The 734-nt window shown below is 47.1% G+C and overlaps 1 protein-coding gene across 1 annotated transcript in view; it reads right to left on the bottom strand.

Moving 5' to 3' along the window:
• Nucleotides 1-728, bottom strand: part of LOC128249093 (uncharacterized) — a 12,948-nt gene extending 12,220 nt beyond the window's left edge. The window contains exon 1 of the mRNA XM_052971861.1: nt 720-728. The gene's annotated coding sequence lies outside the window, so the exon portion shown is untranslated. The remainder of the gene's footprint in view (nt 1-719) is intronic.
• Nucleotides 729-734: the final 6 nt, after the last annotated feature.

A 734-nucleotide genomic window follows, 5' to 3' on the forward strand; every position in this document is an offset into this window, starting at 1 on the left:
GGGTAGCCGAGAGCGCTGGACGTTTGAGCGCTGGACGTCTGAGCGCTTCGACAAGGCGAGGGACAGCAACTGCTATTTCTGGCGTTCGGGTCGGGCCACGTGGAAGGGTGCGTTACCACTGGAGAGGTCTGCGTCGACGAAGAGAAGGTAGGTGTCTTACTTCTAATCTCCCGCATACACCACACTATTCTAGACAGGTCCCGCCCATTCGACCTTGGCTCTGATTCATATTTCATAGAGGTCTAAAAATGCAATTACTTTCCGAACATTCTACTATATGTGTATGTGTGTGTTTGTGCATGTGTGTGTCTGCGTATGCGCGCGCGCGATATGTGTGTTTTTCTTTGTATCTGCGTTTGTTCCCAGCACCGCTTGATAACTGGTGCTGGTGTGTTTATGTCCACATGACTTAATGGTCCATCAAAAGGAACTGATGGAATAAATGCCAAACTAAAAAGCAGAAAATAAATAGTGGGGGCGATTTATTTGACTAAAAGTTCTTCAAGGCGTTGCTCCAGCATTGCCACAGTCCGAAGACTGAAACAAGTAAAATATGAAAGGCATGTGTGTGTGTGCGTGTGTGTGTGAGTGTGCGTGCGTGTGTGTGTGTGTGTGTGTGTGTGAGTGAGTATGTGTGCGTGTACGTGTTGTTGCACCTCCGTGCATCAATTTCACATTGAATGTCTTGGGCAGCCAAAGTAAATTAATAAACGACTTACCCTCCAATGTTCAGA

Source organism: Octopus bimaculoides, chromosome 11 (genome assembly GCF_001194135.2).
Source record: "Octopus bimaculoides isolate UCB-OBI-ISO-001 chromosome 11, ASM119413v2, whole genome shotgun sequence".
Taxonomy (NCBI): Eukaryota; Metazoa; Mollusca; class Cephalopoda; order Octopoda; family Octopodidae; genus Octopus; species Octopus bimaculoides.